The sequence below is a fragment of the Aythya ferina genome (genome assembly GCF_964211825.1).
Source record: "Aythya ferina genome assembly, chromosome: 6".
NCBI classification, from domain to species: Eukaryota; Metazoa; Chordata; class Aves; order Anseriformes; family Anatidae; genus Aythya; species Aythya ferina.
In genome coordinates this window covers 38,122,515-38,144,660 of record NC_140303.1, presented here as the reverse complement: position 1 = coordinate 38,144,660, position 22,146 = coordinate 38,122,515, and the positions used below count along the sequence as shown (strand labels likewise).

General features: G+C 43.3%; 1 protein-coding gene across 4 annotated transcripts in view; it reads left to right on the top strand.

Annotated features, from left to right (window-relative positions):
• The window catches only part of ZEB2 (zinc finger E-box binding homeobox 2), a 111,698-nt gene that overhangs the window by 19,712 nt on the left and 69,840 nt on the right, over window positions 1-22,146 (top strand). Inside the window, exon 3 of one of the 4 annotated variants that reach the window (XM_084524297.1) lies at window positions 20,666-20,784. The exons of the other annotated variants lie outside the window; for them this stretch is intronic. The gene's annotated coding sequence lies outside the window, so the exon portion shown is untranslated. The remainder of the gene's footprint in view (window positions 1-20,665; window positions 20,785-22,146) is intronic. 4 annotated transcript variants of the gene reach the window in all.

Sequence of the window (22,146 nt, the reverse complement as noted above, 5' to 3'; positions counted from 1 at the left end):
CAGCCATTTATCTTTAAAACCGCTCCCGAACAATGGCAGTGGTGTGTTGGGCCACTTGTGCGGGGCTCCAAGCATGAAACATTTTTTTTTTTCCGGTGCCATCCTCTCTGTATGTATGCCTGCACCTTGGGCTGAGGCACTGCGGTGAGCAGGTCATGCAGCAGACAAGATGTTTCATAATTTTGGGAACCTTTTAGAGACAAATTGTACAGTGCAAGTGTAGTGTAACTGAACTGCTGGTTGCCCAGTGAAGTGTAGAAAATCAGATACAGCACAGCCTGAAAGAATGAAAGGAGAATTCATATCTATGTATATACACGGTACTTTATAAAGAATTCATATACAGAGAAAAACACATTTATTCCCTTCTTCTCTGCTTATATTTGAGGAGTGTGTGTGCGTGTGTGTGCATGTGTGTGTGTGTGGAGAAATGTGTTTATGTGCACGGTATATATTCATACAAATAATATGCCACGGGATATGGGGATTGCTGTATGTGTGATGCATTTATATGCGTAAGTGGTAGGTCTGCAGGTTAATGCCTGCTTGGCTCCGCGTGTGCGTGTGTATGTGTGAGAGTGATGGAAAGGTGCTCGCCATGAGGAAAAGATGAATTATTCTACAAATAAAATTTAAAAGCCCCAAACTTCCACAGAAAAGTTTGCAGCTTTGGGTGCTTTCCAGATCTTTAAGCCACGCAGCAGCATCTCAGATGAAAATTATTTCCTCACAGATACGGTGATAATGAGAAAATAAAAAGAGCCGGTCAAGAAACTGAAAAGTTTGATTCAGTCAAAAAATGAGTGCTGGCTGCAAAGTGTCACTGCCTTTTTGCAGTTAAGCATTTAAGATAGCAGGAGTCTGTTTTTTTTTTAATGATTTGCTGTGTCGTGTAATAATTATACATATAGTGCAGCGAGGTTACTTGGAAGAACACCACACTGTGTATGTTTTTTGAGCAAGGACCCAGGAGATTGCCTTTCACTTTGAAAACAATCCCTAATATCAGGAAAATGCTCTGTTTGTTTATGCGTACATAATGCAAGTTTGTCCGCCTGGGAACTGCAGCAAATGGGAGAAGTATGCATGGATTTCACAGGTAACAGGATTACGTGGGCACATAATTGATCCATTTGGAGAAAAAAATGACAGTGCTCTAAAGATGCCTAGGCTTTGGAGATGGAGTTTATGAAACAGGCATTTGTAAATTCAAAGGAATCAATATGTCAATTTTATTACATCTCAGGACCAGCTGGGCATTAAAGGAACAGTAGCCTTTTTAAAATTGCAGCTGCGTATTCTCGCATTGTGTACCTTTCTTAAAAGGCTTTGAATTATAGAAAATGTACTTTACCAGCGATTTGCACCTTTTCAGTGGCCAGTTTGCATGGACAAAAGAGACACAAAACATTACATTGTGTCACTTCTCCTCTTAAGCCGCAGTTGGTAAAAACTGCCAGACTTGAGTTATACCATGCAAAAATCTTACTAATAAATATGTACTTGGAAGGAGACTAATGCCTGTTTGTATCCCAAATGTTGAAAAAAATTATTTGAGATCCTTTAAAACCTGTACCTGTACTTCAAGCCAAATGCTCAGCATGTGTTGCGGGGGCAGCATCACAACGTGAGATACCTGAAAGATTGTATTAAAGACCTCACACGAAAAATGATCTGAATCACTGTAAAATGCTATCTCCTATTTGCCTCTCGCTGGAGTTTTAAAACCCAGATGATTACATTTAATGCAAAGCTTAATTTTTCCAAGGGACAGCAGTCTTCAGCTGTTGAGGTTTTGAAATACAACTTTTCACACAATTTTGCAGTGTGCGGCACAGAGGGAGATGTTGAGAGGAACTTGGGTTGCAGTGGCAGTTGCTGCCTGTAGGCTTATCAAGGCCACCCAAACCAGGCTTTAAATCCCAAAGATGCATTCTCAAGGAATTAATGATGGCCGTTGAAGTTTTTTTCCCCTGGAGGGAAGAAGGTTAGACAAGGAGCAATGGTGGCGTTCCAGAATGTGCTGTACGCTCCTCTACCTGGAAGGCTCTTGATTGGGGAACTCTGTTGGCAAAAGCCAGGTGTGCCTCCAGCCTAAAGCAGATATCCTGTTGTCTTTTCTCCTCTGCTCACTGGCGATGTTGCTCTGGACCCGATGGCTACAGACTACTGTGCAACATCAATTTTATAATTAGTATTGTCAGGGCAGTCACTGATTTGGGGTACCTAGTGAGGAACAGTAGCAACATCTCTAGTGGTTCAACACATCTGAAAACCTGCCTAAAAATATCCAAGCTAGAATCCCAAGAAGGAAATACCCGGGATCAATGGCCACTGTTCCCTGAGTCTTCCTTGCCTCCTCAGCTTCCCCAGCTTTATCACGATCCTCTCTGGTATTCCATATTGTTCTTCTAGCTCCTTTTGCAGCTTGCTTTGAGCTCATGTTCTTCAGGTCAGCCCTGCTACACATAAGGTCTATCTTTCAACCTGCCCTGTAATTCTTATTTTTCTTGCTTGAGGATCTCTGCTTTCCATAAGGTATAGTTGAAGTGTTTCTCCAGTGGTCTGCTAACACTTAACGATTCCAATACCTTGAAAGATGAGGGATTACACCATAAATTGGCTTATTGCACTAAGTCAGCATTGCAGAAAATAGGTAGAGTACACTGTAGAGGTGTATGTTCTACACATCTCCTCTAACACTTGAGTATGAACTGAATATGAAAGAATAAAAAGTCTGTTTTCCCCCAAAGAGTATGGAAGAGCAGATACAAACAGTACAAGCTAGTTAGGTATTGCTTTACGGTCATAGACTTCGCATGACCTAACACTTTATTCTGCAGTGATGTACTTTATAAAATCTTCATGTGCTAAGAAAGACATGGAAAAAGAGGCTCAGAGTGTTTTCATAGAAATCTGTGGCAGCGTAGAAAACAAAGATGACCTTTTGCCAAGCAGGTATGTTCAGAAATGATGTAAGTACACGTAAGTGAAATAAAAGGAAACTACATGAATGCAACAGAGTAAAGCTTAGAAAACAGCTGGAGACTGAGGGGCAAGACTTCCTTTCTGCCAAACCACTTTTCTCAGAGTCCACCTCCAGTGACGAGGTGGTGAGACAAGCCTTAGTTCTGAACAGTCTAAACTATCATTTCCCAAACCCCACCACAACCTCCTCTCAAGGCCCTCATCCCCTTGCTCTGCTCGCTAGAGGGGCAACATATGAGTAAATAGACATGAGAGGATCTGGCCGAGGTCTCCCAGCAAGTCAGCTGGAACTAAAAACCTAGGACTAATAAAACCAGAGGTCATATTCTGATCCTGGTTACCTCCACACAGTCCCAGAGCCACTCTGTGGGCAGCCTTTATATTTTGTCAGTTCTTTGAATCTAATTGTAAAAGTAAAACAAATCTTCCCAATGATAACGTGGAAAAATGGAAAAACAAAACGCTGTCCTCGACCTGATTGATGGCTCTTCCACTGAGATCATAACAGCTTCTTCAGAGACTTTTACAATCTCTGTAGAAGTGCAGGAGGCACTGCCAATATCCGCAGATCATTGGCATGATAGACCGTAACGGCTTCTTCAGAGCCGTTCCGGTCTATCGTGTCAATGCGTACTCAGGGAGTCCTCAATGCATGGATCATTGACACGGTACTACATAACGGCTCCTTAGAAGCCATTACTGGGTATCAAGTCAATGCATACTTAGGGAGCCCTTAATGCACGGACCCACGCAAGTTGACTTGCTCTGAATACTAACAATCCTGTGGAAAAGTAGTTACTGCATGTGTCATTGAGGGGGATTATTGATACCCGCCCCAGGAGCTGGACACACGCGCAGCACTCCCAGCGCATCTTGCCGGGCTGCTCCCCGAAACCCACCGACCTGCCCTCTTCCACCCACCTTGTTTTATTTCCTGAAATGCGCTAAAAAAAATAAACACCCTCGACTAGAGACAGGAAAGCCAAGAGGCAGCCCAGAATGAGCATTTCAGGGGTAGAATATAGAGCCTGGAGCATACGTGGTTGCGCTAGAAGTGCTGACAAACCCTTGCGCATGGAGCAGCAGCTCTGCGCATCGCGCCGCTCTCACCTACTTCGCTGCAGTTATCTAAACCACCTCATATTTATGATGATCTCTGCAAGATGGTTAGCTATCTTTCCACATCAAGCTTGCATAAAACAGCCCTCTTCGCACGAGAAATTCTTTGTTAAATATCACGTCACCCGGCGAGGAGCTCGCCTGCATTTTTTGACCTGTTCCCGGGGGGACATCAGGCGAGACTTTCCAAATTGTTGCCGCGCCTCTGCTCCGCTCTGCCAAGGCGCACCCCGTCATTTCGCTTCCCGCAGATGAGATTTCCCTGCGACCGAGTTGCAAAAGGCTTCTAGTTTGCTGTTGTTGATATTTTTCTTTTGTGTTCTGCTTACTGACTGACATCTGCTATCATGCTAAGCAGGTGTTCCTGTGTAAACGAACGTGCCCTGTTTGTGTTTCGCCATCCTCGCTACTGCGCACCCAAATGAGCAGCATGATTAAGAATCCTGTAAATTTTTGAAAGGAAACGGATGGCTGCCCTACTAGAACATAATTACACCGTTCCAACATCCGCAGCTCACTGCTGCAGCCGAGTTGGAGAACAGCAGAAATTAATAATATATAATAGCATCATTCTTGTAATTTATAAATGAAATAAAGTAGAGAGGAGATTCTGCTGATATGCATTTTCTTCTTAATTCTAAAAGACAAAGTATAGATTAGAATTTTACTGGGGTGAAACCTGGCCAGCAATATCACACTAGTTGCAAGCATAGGACCTGATTCATGAGAGGGGCTTTGCTTAGGGAAAAGAGCTAATATCTTTTATTGGACTAGAGGAAAAAAATGAGTATACAAAGACCTCTCAAGGCAGCCCCCATGAAGAGAGGCTTGGAAACCTCCACAGATTCTGAACCTACTCTTTAGCTTGATTCATTTGTAGGTATTGCAGAAAGACTTTGTGCATGCTGCAGGTTTTCTTCTCTCACTAAAACCAGACTTGGGTCAACCCCTCTGAGAGGAGAGGGGATTAATCAGTTAAAGATGTTGTCAAATATCCTATTTTTGTTGAAAAACAGTAATGTTTTCAAAAACAATATTTTCAGCTCCATGGAGGTGCCAAAAGGAACTGCACTGCAAATCACCACTCCAGTCAATCCTTGGAGCTAGTGCTCTAATTACGCCTCTCAACCCTGCTGAAAAAAAAAATGATACAACTTTCTGAAGACGAAAACATGTTATTTGTAAAGACTAAGCGGTCTGACTTCCCTCCCCCCCCCATTGAATATGAACAGTCAAGTTGGTTAAATGGTTTTTATTTGTCTTCTCTAGCTACCCAGATATACTCGTCTGGGTGACGGCCCAGCTGATTTATTTTTACTGGGATAAACTCAAATGGGAGAGCTACCAAAAAACCACAATAGTGTTTACTTACAGGTTAATTAGGGACATTTTTATAAATCGTGACGCTGCTAGACTCTAAAGAATGATAACTGCTTTGGTGGAAAAGGTCAGCACCAACTCCCCAAGTTTAACCCAGTGGGCACAAGCATGCATAGCGAGCTGAGGAAATGCCGCCCTCTGAAACGAATGGGTATGTTTGAGCTGTGCACTGCTAAAGGGCCCCTTAATAATTTGTTTCTGAGAAAATATGTGCATATACAGATTTATTTCATTAACAGGTATTTATTTAAGTGGGCTGCACTGTATTTAAATCTCTGAATAGTTTCCATTACTTCCTCAGCTCACTTACTTCAAGTTGACTAATTTTAATAAGGCTAAGGTGCCTAGGGTCTTATTGAGTGTTCGGTTTGATCAATATGGTTAAATTAAAATAGTGCAAAATATAAGCAAATGTACTCTAACAACTCGGTGAAAAATGCGGAGCATACCCAACATTGATTAGCGTGCCACAGACATTAATTTGTTGTTTTAAGTACACAAACGCTGCCCAGAATCCGCCTCCACCCCTGGCACACCCATGTAACCCGGGCACGAAGGGGCCATATCCTTCCCATGTGCCCTGCCTGGCCCCGCTGGCACCTTTGGGCACTGCACCAGGCAGAGCCAAGGGCTGTGCACCCTGTCCCCACAAAAGGTCCTCCCGGTCCAAATCCAGCCCCTTCCAGGAGAAATGGGGTCTGGGGCTGTGCCGTGCTGCTCACTGGGTGAGCCTGGATCACATCCACGGGAAGCAGAGGGAGGACGTTGTGATTGTTTGCACGAGTGAAGACTATTTATATAATCATATTCATTATGAATTTGAGGCTATACATCAATTCTATACGTGTATTTTTAAGACAGGCACAGACTCTTCGGGAAGCGTTTGTATGTACAAGGAGATATTCGTTTCTGCCCTACTGTAACACCACAATATTATTGTCATAAAAGATTAATGTCAACCCCCACCTGGTATTAAATTGCTTTTGGTAGCCTTTGCATTCATGTCTTTCTGCACAAGACAAAAACACTTTTAAAGTAACTAAATGCATCCTCGACTCAAATTACTGCTATTACTTGGTTACATTTTATTTTTCAGAATCCTTAGCTGTTGTGGTAGGTTTTTTTTTTTTTCCCCACAGATAGGATGTTCTGAATAAGAATATGGTATAAGGAAGTTAACCTGGGGGCAGCAAAAAAGCATACTTTAGAAAACAGGGTCTTATCATAGTCTTAGTGATAGGTGTTGCAGATGTAAATTATGTGATTTTTTCATATGCCAACAAAAACCAGCATTTTCCATAAACTAAAAATAATTTTACTTTCTTTCTTTCTCTTTCCCTTCCTTTTTCTTGCTTAGCAAAAGCAATGAGGCTATCGTACTTTGACATCCAGTGCTTGCAGACAGTTTTTAATGGTTTCTAAAAATACTACAATAACTCCTTAGCAATCATACTTTTACATCATTTCAAAAGGTTTCTCATATCTTTCTTGGGTTTTCAGCAGTTTTCCCTTCTACCTGTAGTGTGATCTTTCTGCTTATCTTTAATCTCCTTGGTAAGTGATATTCACTGTAACAGTTCTGTCTTTCCTTGATACCATCTTTTCCTATGTGGCCAAAAAATAATAATTTCACATAGGCAGAAGCTCATTTTATCAAAGGTAAATCAGCAGTGTGGGTCTGTGCGACAGTGTGCATGAGAAAGAAAGAAAGAAAAAAAAAAAAAAAAAAAAAGGAAAGAAAGAAAGAAAGAGGAGTGAGTTCATATGTTAAAAAAAAAAAAAAAAAAAAAAAAGCAACCTGAAAGCAAATGCAGTCACATTTAGGAGAAGTAAATTCTGTGAAGACGAAGTCAAATATGAAAAGCATTTCTCTAGTTTAAACTGACCAAATAGAGTTATAAACAGCAGAAACATTTGAAGTTCCCCTTTTTAAATTAAAGCTGGAGCTTTAACTTCTTAACCTTCAACACAACAAGTAGAGCACACTGTGCAAAAACAATTTTTAAGTCTTCTTAACAAACATCTCAAGTGAGTAGGGCCAGCACAAGTTCAGAAGAATTGACTTTTCATTTTGTAGCTATGCCAAAAAAAATGCTTAGCTTTTTTTTTTTTTTCTTGCTTTTTTTTTTTTTTTTTTTTTTTTTTTTTAGCTTTGGTGCATGACAATCTTGATTTTTTCCAGCATTTTACATGTTTAGAGTTTTTAATATCAAAGGTATTGCTCTCTGTAAACAAGTGTAAGTTTACCGAGGCAGCTTCCCTTACTCTCTTCCCTTGTAATCAGATGTGAAAATTACACCCTCCCTTTTGGATACATGATAATTACACACTTCAACATACAAAGAATTGTCTCTGTTTCAGTTGCTGGAATGAAACAGCTCAGGCATTCAGGGAAAATATATTATTATATTAAAGATCAGTGCCATCGCTGTTTTTAGTAAAAGTGAAGTTTGTAATCACAACTTTGATCAAGATACTTTGGGATTTACATATGCACATATATGAGAGAGAGAGAGAGCAGTTAAAAATAAAATGAAACCAAGGTACCTAAGCACGGAGGGTGAAACTTAGTCCCTGTACCAAGGGCCAGTAAACAGCCTGCTGCTCACTGCTTAAATCTCCCTGAAGCCCTATTCTGAGGGCGATTTTTACCCTGAAAGCATAATTTATGGGGAACTTCAACAAAGTTTCCCAGGCTTTGTCTCGTTTCTGTCCTCTTTCTTTCTCCTGGCCATTCTCCTTCCCTTACCTATAAACTTAGCCTGGATTTCTTGTGCTTCTATTGATTTGCTCGCAAGAGCTGGGTGCAGAAAGAAGCCAGAATTAAGCACTGCTCGGAAAGAGCTGTGGGAAAAAAATTACATATGCAGCAAAACATGTTAGAGTTGTGTTTTGACAGTTTCATGACCAAGCCAAAAAATATACATTTTTTTTGTACCTGGCGCTGTTTCACAAAAACGTCCCTTCGGGGAATAGTCATTTTTTTGTCAGAATCAACTGTTTATTTACTTTAAAATCTAAAAGTTTTGCCTGACATTAGAGGCAGAGTTTCTGAAGGTTAAAGTTCAACGTTAGCTCGTTATGTTACCTTAACTGTAAAAGCATGGTTTGTGTCGCAAGAGAGGGATAAAAGCATTAGCATGGACGCTGGACAAAATAAAAATGCCATGCATTTTAAAAATAGAGCAGACGAGGCTCCTGGGGGCTCTGGTTACCCCTTGCAGCCATGGCCCAGTGTACTCGCAAGCGATGGGCAACCACCTTGGACCTGCCACCACTGTGGTGATGGCTGGGGCTGCAAGTGATGGGTTTGCCCGAGGGGTCTGCAAGTGATGGGGTTGCCCAGTGGGGTTTTGACAGTACCAATGGTGTTGAGACCCTTGTAATTACCCAAGCACCCATGGAGACTTTTCTTGTGGCAGGCAAGGCCTTGAGCACCCTTCCTTGATCACCCTTCCTGGAGTGTCCTCCATCCCATGTGGAGGAAAGGAATGGGAGGGCTGTAGGGACCTCAGGGGGTGGCTTCCCACCACCATGGGAAGAAGGAAGACAAAGCTGATGAGTCACATCCTATTCTGGGACCACCACTCTTCTCGTTTCCATAAGAAAATGGTATCTAGTGGCTTGGGGAGTGAGGAACAAAACTGCAGGGCTTGAAGAGCTCAGGGGCCCACACTCTGTGAGACTGCAGGGATGGAGCCATGGCAGCCTGGGGGGACTTCCCACCTTGCTCAGACTAATTATGGACATGGATAGACACTAATATAGGAGGATTTCATGACTTTTTCAACCAATTGCGTTGACCAGGAAAAAAATAATTAGGTCTGACACCCTGAAATTAGGGATAAAACTTGGTGCTGCTGTTTTCAGCAGCGAGGTGATTTTTTGATTTGTTCTTACCTATTTCTCTGCCTACAATCAGTCTGTAAGTTTGCACAGTTAACAGAAATGCACTGTTTCAGATGCTCTTTCACATATATATTTACCTTGACCATCGCTCAAAGCTGCTGGAGCTGGCAGGCTGACCTTTCGCACTGGCTACTGGCCATGTTCAGTGAATAATTTTGAAGCACATTTTTACTAGGGTTTTTAACATAACTATTTATTTGGGGAAGCAATTTGCATCAAGTAAAAAAAAAAATGAAAATAAAAACAAATGTAAATATATATATTTCCCCAGGAGATTAAAAATAGTCCAAAACTAATAGCCTGATCTAATTCACATAATAATTATCTCACCACATATCCATTGGGCCTAATCCTGCCCTTGCTGAGTCTCTCTGAAGTCAGTGGCTCAAGATACCTGTCTGAATCTGAGTTTACCCTTCACATCCCGGTTACAGCAGGGGAGCAGCTTTTGTCTCTATGGTGAATAATATTTTGCAAATTAGACCTCATTTAGAAGCAGCAATCCAGAGCCTGTCCTGACTCACACTCACAGGGAGCGGGTCACAACTCCAGCAGGAAAGAACTGAGCATCATACAAAAAATAACATGAAAACTGTGACTCAAAGGGATAGAAACAGAGTTCATCAGAGATAAGGGCAGCACCCGCGTTAACATGACGGTCCTGGTGGAAGGTATTTCTCCATCCTCATTAACTTTGCATTTGTTGCATTTTATTTATTTTTTTGCTCCTTTTCTCTGCCATTTCCGAGGCTGAGTGTTTGCCCCATTTGACATCGATTGGCCAGTCAATACCCAAGCTAATTCTGGGCCAACTTCCATTGCGTTACTTCTCGGCTAAAGTGGGAAGGATTGAGCCAAAGTGGAAGGGTGGTGCAGGATGAGGTCCCCTGCAAAGACCTTCCGCACTGCAGCCACCTGGGTTCCTGCCAGGCTTCCAGACCTGCAGGGAAAGTTGTGCCATGACTTCTGGTGCTGTGCTCAGAGGTGGGGTCCTTGTGGCCTCTGCTGCTTTTTAAGAGGAGCAGAGACAACTGGGAGCCAGCTAATGTGCTTATTGATGTACCCTGTACCTCCAGAGATGACGGAGGAGAACATTGCTTACATCCAAACCATAAGACTAGGAAATATTCACAGCGACCCCACTCCTCTACCTGGAGAACTTCTCCCAGGTGATGGAGCAAGGAGATGTTGATTTTTTCCCAACATGAATTAAAAACAAAACAAAACAAAACAAAACAAAACAAAAAAAAACAACCAACCAAAACCAAAAAAACAATTCACCCAAGTTGTTTGTCGGGGCAGCAATACCTTTTCCACCAGCACGTAGATATGATATAGCTTTAATTTGTATTCATCTTGCCCACTGGGGCTAGAAGATGGAGGCACTATTATGAAACCTTTTTTGAATTTGCTTTATTCACTGTTTACTATGCTGGGCTGACATGATATGATTTGTGCATTGCGGGGTCACAACAAGCTACTTGCAGGACAATTTGCTGAATCAAGAGGGTGATTGTGTCTGGTGCCAGTCAGTCGCAATTAGGGCCAGGATCAGGGAGGCCCAGAGCTTGTGTATCGTCTTGGGCAAACCTCATAGAAATCAGCTCACCTGAAACTAATTGTCACAACAGAGACCTTATGCAAATGAGCCCTAGGGTTAGCGTGGGAAAAGAAAAACTGTCGCAAAGATAGGTGACCTGCTGAGCAGGGGGTCTGTTGCTGGGGAAATCTTTGTTCAATGAGTTAAAAAAATGTTCTCATTGTTCAAAATCCAAGAAAACGTAGCAGATACTCTCACTAAGAAAGCGTGGCGAGCACACTCATCTGAAAGTCCAATAAAGTGGCAGCCAGCTTTCGAGCCTGCAATAAATTGGAAGTCTTTATTCTTTATAAGGGCTGCAGCAGGAAAATGATTTTCCTTTGCAAAGGGGCCTTTAAAGTTGAGCTGCCCACAGTCAGCCAGCGCTTAAAACTTAAGCTGCCTGTCAAAGCCCCCGCCTGCCCAACCTGGCGGATCCCAGCAGATTTCCCAACCCGGGGTCGCAGCAGCCGGCCCGCTGGCAAACATCCCTCCTGCTCCTCCCAGAGGTGCTCCCGCAGTTGTGGGATGGACGGACGGATGGACAGACAGATAGATGAGCCTTCTCGTTTAGAAGCCTTTGGGGTTGCTGCTCTCAAGCCCTGTCTGTCTCTGCCCTCGCACCCATTTCAGCCTCGAGTGCTGCAGGCAGAGCAGGGAATTAGGCACTTTTAACCACCCCACCGCTGACGTCTGAGTGCGAAAGCGGCTGCTCCCGACATGCTTCCCCCCTCGCTCCTTCCCTCTCCCTTTCTCTCCTCTGCTTCCAGCCCAGGCAGAGCAAAGCATAATTCTCAGCGAGCACATTACACAACATTTGTCTTGTTCACTCCTTCCTCTTTAACAATTTTTATGGGGGTTGCTCAACACGTTCTAAAATAGAAATGGAGACGATATAATAAAGTGCTGAACTGATGATACACATGGCAGTTTATGCTGTCAATGGCAAATTCAGAAGAAAGGGATGCAACACACTCCAAGTGAAGAAATGTAAGCCCGTGTCCTGCAAGCACGCAGAGTTAGAGGCAGCCAGGGTGTTTCTGCATGTAAGGCTTTTCCAAAGAGGCTGACGGCGTCAGAGGGGAGATTAATTGCACGAAGAGATACCAGACAAATTTCAGAGCCATGAGCTGCCCTGCACTATCATCGGAGGCAAAAGAATAGTTATTTTGTTTGGCTAATAATTAGATCTCTGCTTTCGATGTGGCTGCTTTAAAGGGGCGAGATGTGGATGGTATCAGATCAGCAAGTCCTGAAATTAACTTCCTACTCACCAAACATCATGAAATAAGGATGGCTTAAAAGTAATGCAGATTAATCACCAACTTTTTTTGATCTCTTTTGTCCCTTTACCACTGTCTGAAATAATTTCCACAAATAGGAGACGTTTCACAGTGGGTATGAAGTGCTCAGCTTTCACTCATCAAACTTTAATCGGAACTGCATTTTAGTTTTTGAATAAAGAACACTTAAAAAATTTAGATGCAAATTATTTTGCATTATTCATGCTCTAAGTGTCCTTGTAGATTTAAACACTTCTGAGGCCACCTTGATTCAAGTAATTACCTAGGCCCTCACTGCTCCATCATGAATAAGGTATTTTGTACAAGTAAAGTATGCACCCGATGAGCTTTTAAAGTGGCTTTACACTGAACTTGTGTATTGCTTCTCGTGCATGAGTGATTCGAACACGCGTCGCAATCTGTCTCAGGTGGGAAATCCTGGCAGAGCATCCATGAGTGACGGAACGAAGCCTGCGAGCCTCGGCGCACACTATTTCTTTGTCTTCGCCTAAGACTCTCAAAGTGATTCTCTCGCTCGAGTCTTGTGCCTCGTCTGAAAAGTCTGAGGAAGCAATAGCCGCTCGCGGGAGAGAAATGACAGTCATTTCTCACTTAACTCTTTGTTCCCCACCCCGCTGCCCATTCTCCGGCTGCCTGCGCTCAGGCACTTAAGGCGTTCACATAAGATAATATAAGTCTCTCTACTTTTATGTAGCATTGTACATCTGCCTCCCCATCTGTCTGCTGAGCCTCCCTCACACGCCCGCGCGAGGTACCACCTGAGCGGTATTTTTCACACAATAGGACTAGCTCGGCGCTCAGCGCCGCAGCCAAAGGCTGCTCGCAGCAGGAGCCGCTGCTGGAGGGGAGGCTCGATGTATATCTGCACGTATATCCTCAGCTGAACGAGCTCGCAAGAGTTAAATTTAATTGGCTGAATCTCGTAGTTGGCGTTTGTTGCAAAGTGCCCGTGTTTTTTTTCTTTTCCAGCTACATCGCTTTGAAGAATTATAGGAATTTTATGATGTGCTATTGGAGTTCCACTGGCAGAGATTACAGTAAAGGGGTTAAAGTTGGTTTATGTTAAAAAAAATTATGCAGAAACCAATAAAAATAAACACACTCCAGTAGACTAAACTTGCTGGGCTTTTAGTTTTAGCTTAACAATAGAAGTTTAGATGAAATCCAACATTGCAGCTTTTAGAAAATTAGTTGACACTCACAGTTGATCATCTTTACTACACAGCGGTATAATTAATATTTAAACATTCTAATAATGCAGCTTGCTTTGCATGCACTTTTCAGCCCCACTACAGTATATTTTATCAGGAATAGTGCTAGCATTTTCTTAGGTAATGTCATTTTTTAAAGTTATATTTAAAATAGGATATTGGCTGCTCGCTCACTGCAAGAGAAATATCAATAGGCCAATAGGCAGGTTCTGTGTGTCAGTTTATGATTAAAGCGTGTCTTTACTGAAGACAATAGAAAATATATAAGGGGCTACTCCTTTGCCAGCATCATAAAATAAATATACCCAGAGACGATGGGTTTAGAAAACTGTCTCTAGTTGTTCATTTTTCTTCATGATATCTGTAATAAGGGGAACTTTTAATATCTACATGCGGCACAAAATCAGGCAGTGACCCACGGATCTGTGAAATACTGCACCTCTGACACCCACTCATTTAGAGCCGAGAGCACTTAATAAAGAAGTCATGCAAGTAAAAAAAAGGAAAAAAATTAAAACAGAAAAAAGAAAACAACAAAGCCTGAAGTTTTCACATGAGTGTTGTTGGGGTTAAGGCTTCTGTCTGCCTGGCAATTTAGTAAAATGGCGAGAAATCATCAAAATGGAAAAGGGCTGCGCCGGTTTATTTACTTGTGAGAGCCTTTTTCCTCTGCCAGGGCTGGCGGTGGGAAGGCAAAGTTGTTTCAGGTGCTTTGCTCATCAGCTTAATCCCCCTGCTTAGCGCAAGGTGCCCTTTATTCCTGGTCATGTAACTTCCAGCGGGACGGGGTGTCCTTCCCTGAGCGGCTCTGGCCTCGGTTCCAGGGTCTTGCCGCCAGCCAGAGGGGAGGCACTGGTGTCGTGACCGTCAGCCACCACTGTCCTGTGGCTTTCCTTCAGGCAGATCCTGGGGAACAGAAAGCATTCCTCGAAAAAGAAAAAAAAAAAAAGCAACCAACACCAATGACAAGACATGCGCAGGCACATCTGATACACCCATCTTGGCTGCCCCGTGGTGTAAAGAGCATCTCCTGAGCCTCCTGGCTTGAGAAAGTGCCCACATCCCGCAGCTTCTGGCCCTGGAGGTGTTTGTGGTGTGCCCACGGAGGTGTTTCACTGCCAGGAGATGGGGTCTAGGGGCACGGCGGCCAGGTGGCCATCCCGCTGTGCAGTGGGTCGTGAGGTGCCTCAAGTGGAGCTGAGAATCTGGCCCTGGGCTTTGTCACGTTTCGTTGCGAGTTTGAAAGCGGGCCCATTTCTATTAATACTGTTAATAAAACGCATATGTTTTGTCAGGCAAAACCGCCCTTTCATTAAAATGGAGCATAATTTCATGTTTTTTTTTACGTTTGTGCAAAAATAGCCATTTCCCCAACATGTCACCAAAAGCAGAGTCAGGGAGTGTGTGTGCAAGGTTTCACCAAGCCACAAATATCTTCATGCCAAATACCACCAAGCAAAAGCGCTCAGCGTCTCCCTGCTCCAAGCCAGTCCTCGGGCCTCATCCTAATTGCCTGGGAGGCAATGGGAGTTTTTAATTTACTCAAAAAGTAGCAGAAAAAAGGGCTTTTAAAATTTTGTACGTGTAACAACAGCAGGGCTGACGCTGTAAGACCTATAGCATGTGTGAAAACAGGCTGGGTGCTGTCGTGAGCTTTCTACAAGCTGTGCCATACATTGCCGTGCATCATGCGTGCCTGCGGAGAATTTGGGGATGCGGTCTTAAGGGCCGGCATCGCGGGGCACGGAACAAAGTGGCATTGTAGCGGCACAGGCGCGTGGGAGCCGCCGTGCCACATGCCCGCTGTCCCTTCGCAGGGCAGGGGTGGGAGTGGGAGTTTTAAGGAAACAGATAAACAGCAAGTAGAAAGTGCCTAACAGCTGCTTTAAAAAACCCGGCCACGGCTCCCAGCCTCGCTGTATCGCCACCGACACATGTAGCGAATTACGTGCTAGAGCTGCTCCGGCTCTTGCGTTTCAAGCGAGGGAAAGTAACGCCGGGAGATGCTGCGATGGAAACGCCTGTGCTTGAGATGGGAGCAAGCTGCCTGTGGTAGTTTGGCTTGCTTCTGCTTTATCGGGTTTTGTTCAGTACGGCAGTTACACACACCTTGGCTGCACACAGCTAAAAGAGTGTGATCTATTTTAAACCTGCTGCTGAGGTGGTAAAGAAGAGATAAGTTGAAACCTAGCTGCTATCTCACTTGTGCGTGTGACAGATATGTCCAGAAATGGATAAAATTAAAAGCATTTTTCATATGCTAATAGCAACCTGGATGAGGAAACAAATATAGGGAACAGAGTGGCAAAGTCAAGAGGTTTCTATCACAAGTATATTTCTTCCATTACCTAAATTATAGGACTCCTTTCTCAAAACTGATATACATATTTTCACTGTGTCTAAAAGAAAATTCTATAGTTCAGTTTGATTTCAGCATCAACCTTATGGCAGCCATGTGGGAGTGAGATTATGGGACATGTGGAACAAAAGTCTTCCAGCCAGAGGAGGCCTTCTGAGCATAATGATTCTTATTTAAATTAGTCTATGTTTTATTACTCAGTTGGGGAGGGGAGAAGGAAACCAGGGAAAAGAATATTTCTTTAAAACCCCAGTCACCTGAATTGTAGTTGAAGAGAAATTAGGTAGTTTGCAGCCTGCAGAATGGACAAACATTTTCATATCATAATAATTGTTTCAAGCAATCCTCATTTATTTTTTTTTTAATTTTACATTTAAATTTGTTTTTCTTGTTGGCATGCCTGCCGATTCATTTGTAAATGTGCTTTAAATTCCTTTGTATATTACAATGAATGCCACCTCTTTAAACGCTCTTAGTAATTTAGCGAACTTCTTTGCCAGTGGGTGAAAGTACAGTATTGTACACGCATAAGAAAAGGTACATTCATTATGCTTCACGTATGAAAAGGTATATTAGGAACGGTTTTGCTTAAAGTGGAGGGGTGAATGGAGGAGTCCCTGATCCATCACAGGGCTTTTGCATGTGTGAGAGCGTGTCTCTGGGAGCGCCACGTCCAGAAAGGCCGGTCAGGAACCCACCGGCAAATGCTTGCCTGTGAAACCTGAGAAGATTTCTAACAAGTAGGTAATCGTTTCAGGCCTACGCGAGGGGAGCGGGAGCTGAAAGCTCACGCCGGGGCAGGGCAGCTGTTGTAGGGAGAAAGAGAGGGTTTGGGGGTCTGGTTCTTGCACCTTCTGCTGTGGCTGTCACAAGGCGACGTGCCGCGTGAGAAGGATCCTGCAAAGAGCAGGTTTGAGACCGTCCCATGACCTCAAAGCCTGTTTTGGTGTCAGGGCTGACCCTCGCAGCTGGCCACGCAACCCATTTGTGGTGAGGAACAGGCAGAGGAGAGAAAATGAGGTGTCCTGAAGAGCCTGGTGCTGTGCTGCTCCTCTGCCCAGCTCCTGCCCCTCAGCAGCCATGGGCAGGCCCGGCTCATGGCATTTTTCGTGGTGCAGTGCATACGTCATGGGCCAGGCCCAAAGGCAAATGCTGGCCAGGTGAAGGCCACCCAGGGCAGTGTGGGTCATCAGGACCACTCGCTTCAGGTCTCAAGCCACCAGCTGGGATTTTCTGTGAGGAACAGCCCCAATATTAGGGAGAGGGCTGGCCAGAGTATGGCCAATAATCACAAGAGCTGCGAGGGTTTCAATGAGACATTCTTCTCCAAACCAGAGGTCACTCGTTTTGCACTTATTCCTTTATGTGGTTTCTGAAAGTTTAATTTTAAGGAGAGGATGTGGGTACGGTCTGTTTGTTTTCTTTCTTTCTCTTTCTCTTTCCCTTCTTTTCTTTCCGAGCTCTTTACTTCGAATTAATTTCATGGAAGCGCGTGCGAATGCTTTCCAGTGGCATGCCAGCTGTCACTTTTCGATCGGGGGAACTCAGGCTTTATTTTCGAGATGCAATTTTAAGCTTGATTCATTGTAATAAGTGTCACTGTAAGGCCGGCGAAGGAGAGTTAGCTTTCATTAACATTCTTCAATTCTGGAGCCCATCAGGAGGTAGATAAGGTACCACCGGGTCCATCCACCTCCCCAACCACAGGAGGACAATGCCAGGAATGTTTGCAATGCGTTTCTATTTTTGTCACACCTATGTGTGGCCATCCATCTGGTCTTAATCAATCAGTCTCATCCCCGAGCTTTGCTGTTCTCCCAGCTGAAATAATACACTTCTCCATCAGAGCTCTGCCTCAAGGAGGGTCACTGCTCACCATTCCCCAGACAAGGCATATTAACAAGGCTTACATATTTGTAAACATAGGTAAACCCAGGAGGGGTGATTGGGAAGGAACATTTTGAAATATGAATATTTTATGAATAAACCACTGTGTTGTTTACTTAGCGATATTACACAGGAAAACTTGATGAAGTACTAGAGGTAAATTTGTTCTAGCAAAAAAAAAAAAAAAGTAAGAAAAAAAAAACCTACCACCACCAACAGAAATCCTCGGGAGCACAGAGACAAAGATAAATGATGAAAGAGCGAGTGATCCACCACCCTATTTAAGCAGAGGTAGCATGTATAAAATATCTTTCTGAAAGAGCAGAGAAGTGGGTGGTGAATACTGTAAAATGTGCCATTTATTTATTTAGATTGCACATCAGGAGATAAAACAAATGAAAACTCTGACTTGTTAATAATTTACATTTAAGTGGAAAATTCTTACATGCTGTTAAGATACCTCCAAGACCTGACACCGCAAATGCAAATAATTTACATTCTTTGTGCGCACACAACTTAGCTCGTCTGGAGAAAAAAAAATTCAAATATGTGTTCAGGGGGCGATGAAAACCAGGATACATTTACACTCTCATAATTACATTTATTAATTTCGGATGCCTCTTTTGAAGCATTCACAGAGCTGACCTTCCCATTCATCAGGTGTTCCTTGCTGAGAATCTGCTGGGCATACCTCACAACCTAGGAGGTAGGAGATGCAAAAAAAAAAAAAAAAAAAAAAAAAAAAAGAGATTTCTTTTCAATAAGCAGCACTATTACTTTTCCCCTAACAGCTTATGCAAAAAGTTTTGTGGGGGAGAAAAAAGCCCAAGCAAAAAAGAGGAGTGTGCATAACAATAACTACCTCTGTCCCTTCTGTTTTTGTTCTTTTCATGTCAGGGCACTTTTTAGCCGTGCTGCCCGGGTAACTGCTCTGGAAGGTTGGAATATCTCTTGTTGAAGGAGGTTTGTGATTGAGGGCCCTCTGACACAACCTTTTGTTGCTCTGAGGTGTTTGATCCTCTTTCCCTTTCTTCTAAAACCAATCCCATCCCTTTAAAAAATGGATAACCAGCACTTCTTTTACTTATTGTCAGCTTTTGGAAAGTTGCTGTGGGGGGTGGTAGAAGTTTAACTAGTTAACCCCTTGCATGCTGACGCCGGCCAGCCGTCAGGGCTTCTTTTTCGCCCCTTGTCGGACAGGGAATATTTCCATAGCTGCGTCAGGTATGCAAATCCTCTTTTATACCCAGCCATGTGACACGCCAGCGCTGGCCCGTGGACAGTTTGTTTGCCGATCCCTCTTGTGCCTCGCTCCGTGTGGACCCGTCGGAGGGAAAACATGCAGGGGCAGGAGCTGGGAGCCAGCCCCCGAATCAGGACGGCTGCTATTCAAGTGCGCTGAAATTTCAAAATGACTCAGAGTTTTGTAGTTGCAGATTTTCTTCTCCTTCCCTGAACTGAAACTTGCGCGAGTCACTGCCGGCGCGGGCTGCTGCGATGCGCTCGGTTTTCGTGCTCTTTGAGAGCAGCGCCGAGCAGCAAGAATTCACAGAGAGTCACTCTTCAAAAGTGTGCGGCCAAATCTGAAAGTAACAAAGGAAGAGCACCTCAAAATGCGATGTGTAATAAGTGCGCTCACTCAGAGCCCTGTGATTAAAAGTGGGACTGTTGTTTTTTTTTTTTTTTTTCAAAGGGAAGGGACACAACCCGGGCTATGGGGAAGAAAAGCAGCTTAAATGGATTATTTAACAAAAAGCAACTTATAGCTCCTAGATAGTGACCTACATTCTGCACACAATGATGATGTTTTACGGTGGTGATAGGGTTAATAACCTAACATCATTCATGTAGTGTTTTTTGAAAATTGAATTTTACTGCTACAAAGTAAATGTAACAGCCCTCTGGAGACAATATTACAGGCACTTTATTGTTTGCTAAGCTGATGTCATCTTTCTACGGACTGACTTTAAAACAAAGGCAGAACATTTATTACAAATATCACTGTGTGAAAGGAAATCTACTGAAATATTGTTTAGAAGGTGGACTGATAAAAATGTATTAATACTTGGCTTTGATTATCTGCAAAGTTATGCCTGTGGAATGCTTTCTCGCGTGATCTCTGCTCAACATAAATGTTCGTCTTGGATATCGCACGTACTTTTTTTTAACGTAATCCATCGCTGAGCATGTGTTACTTTTAAAATGTGTTTTATAATATACTCTACAGCTCATTTATAACTCTTCACAGTTTCTTTGTAAGAATGTAAATGAGGTTTTGATCAAAACCTAAAATATTTCCCTTCAAAGCATTTTCATGTAAACAGGGCCACATCTTCCCCACTGAAACTGGTGCAAGCACTCCCATGAGTGGAGTCACCAGGACTTGGCTCCCTTCTAGGGACACGGTTTGGTTCTGCCCTGCCTCATGCTGTGAGTGGTCCCAGAGAAGGAACTGGGAAGGTACTGGCCATTAAGGCCAGTATTTGCTAAACCGGCTCCCCAGTCAGATGCCTACATCAAAATCTGGTTCAGCAAAGATGCTGGAGCCTGAAGATTCATGGCCTACCAGCTACGTGGGTTAAGCTTTGCGGCGTTCAGTCCTTTGAGAGCCTCACTGTGTCCTTTCGTACCGAGTCTTAATGAAATCACCGGGTTTGAAAAGTCTAAGCTGGTTGTATATGACCCTGAGTTTTATGAGTTTTATCACTCCCATGCAGTCTTTCTAAGTACCTTTCAAGTGAACAAAATGCATTTGTCCCTTTTTAGAAGAGTAAATGATTCATTTGCAAATAATTTAATATCCATTAAAGTTTAAATTTCCTTTGTTTCCTCACTTGCAGAGTAAATCAATGAGCATTTCAAAGTAATAAGTACGATGAGGGAGAATACATTTTCATGTATCACAGTATCGCTGTTGTGGCTTTTGCAGGTGAAGCATACAAAGATGTGAACAGCTTTATGAGGACGGGTGTCTAAGCAACTGATTATCTCATCTGTGTTGAAGGAAGACTGCAAGAGAAGTGTAGGAAAGAGAGACAAATTTAGAAAGTGAGTAGTGGAGTTAGCAGTAAAACCAGTAACTTGGTAGGAGTCTGTGTTATTAGTATCACTTCTGAGGTTTCCATGCATGTAATGCACTTTGCAAAGGTGGACATCTACCTACACTGCCTAGCAGAAGCTTATATTCATACCTTCCTGCTAAATGTCAAACCTGCTGACAGGTTGTGGCAGTTTATATCAGCAGGATTAAAACTGGCAATTGGACTATAACAGTTTACTTTTAATATCCTCAGAGCAAAGTTTTCAGATTGCCAACAATTATCAAAGGGTGCCTTGCCTGTTCCATTAATGCTAATATTCTCAGATGTTTGAATATGATTTTGCATGTCAAGCCAATCTATCTGGCATGCTGCTGGACATCCTTTGACTGGTGCTGTGTGGCATTTTTTGCTTAATCTTTGGTGTTGCTCAGATAAATTTAGTCCTGCCATAAGCAATACTCGTTCTGACACCGACAGGATCTGCACATAGGTAGCTGACAGCAGGCTTCACTGGAAAGTTAGAAAAGAGTTCAAACTATTTTAAAATGCAATCAAGAACAGACTACTAACCTTTGGCTTAACTGAGGGTTGTCTGAACATGGCTGAACACAAATGCCCTTGTGTTCCTCTACAAAATACTTTTTAGAGCCTTTGAGGCATCTTCACAAACACTGAACAGCCTCATGCTGACTTGCTGGCAAGGTAGAGCCTGTGGGTCTGACCCAAATCCTGCAGAAGTTACCTCAATGCCTTCCAGGTTAGGTGTCCCACGTGTCCCCTTCAGCCGAGCTTTAAGCTCCAAAACTGAAAGGCCATAAAAGATGAGAAGGTCTCTGTGTGGGCACCGAGACTGTGGCTTTCTCCAAAGGATTTCCTTGTCTGTGAGAGATACAGAGGGAGGGAGGCACGGAGGGTTCCTGGCTCGTATCGTTGGGTGTTTCCCGAAGAAAATCAATTGACTTGTGGCCACTGATGGCAGCTCTGAGTTTGACTCACATTGGCCACTATTCCCAAGGTCTGTGAGAAGGCTATATATAACTACAATGTATAATGGTTGCTGTTAAATGCATCAGCTTTGCAAATGGATGCACTAGACATCTCCTTTCTGTCTCATGTACTACAATTGTTCCAATTGTTTGAAGTCGAGTGCTTTCTGCCACTTAGAAAGAAGTCTCTGTAATGTCTCCTACAGTAGATAAGGCCAGTTGTAATGAAAATAGAGGTGATTCTCTATTGAACCTCCGGACACAGGCAGGAGGCTGTAGTTGTCCAGCTGCTTGGCTGGGGCATTGCAGTGCTGATGCCCCTCTGCAGGGCTCTGAGGAGCGGCCAGGAGCTCGCAGGCCCGGAGAAGAGCACCAAAACCATG